Below are 585 nucleotides of genomic sequence, written 5' to 3'. Positions count from 1 at the left end.
ATTATAAAAATTCAACTTTCGTTGGACATAAAAAATTGCCACTACATGTAAAAAGGTTAAAGTGAATTGAATTAAAATAAAAAAGGCGCAACCCATCGACGGTGTTCAGTTCAAACACTTAAAATAAAATAGGCATCAAGTAGACAGTGTTTATTTTAAACACGTAAAATAAAATAGGCATCAAATGTGTCAGTATCAAGTCTGGCACATTTCGCTGACTTGCCATCACTTGGCCCCCAACGGTTATTTTTACCCCAATTGTCTTATATATTCATCTTCCTCCTAAAATTTAACCCTAAATTCCCAAATTTTCTTCTTCATTGTCATCTTCTTTTATCTATCCAAATTCTTTAAATTATTTCTTTCATTTTTTCCAACTGAGCTTGACAATGTCGAGCGCATCTTCCACTATTTTTTGTGATAAAGATTTTTGATATTGTAAGTGCGGTCATGAAGCTTTGTTAAAGACTTCTTGGACTAAAATCGTAGGTTTTTTACTTGTAAGATTTCAAAGATAATATTTTTTTTATTTAATTAGTTGATTAATTATTGACTTGTAATTACAAAATAATTACAAGTCAATAA

This window comes from Capsicum annuum, chromosome 2, assembly GCF_002878395.1.
Source record: "Capsicum annuum cultivar UCD-10X-F1 chromosome 2, UCD10Xv1.1, whole genome shotgun sequence".
Lineage (NCBI taxonomy): Eukaryota > Viridiplantae > Streptophyta > Magnoliopsida > Solanales > Solanaceae > Capsicum > Capsicum annuum.
This window is presented reverse-complemented; position numbering follows the sequence as displayed.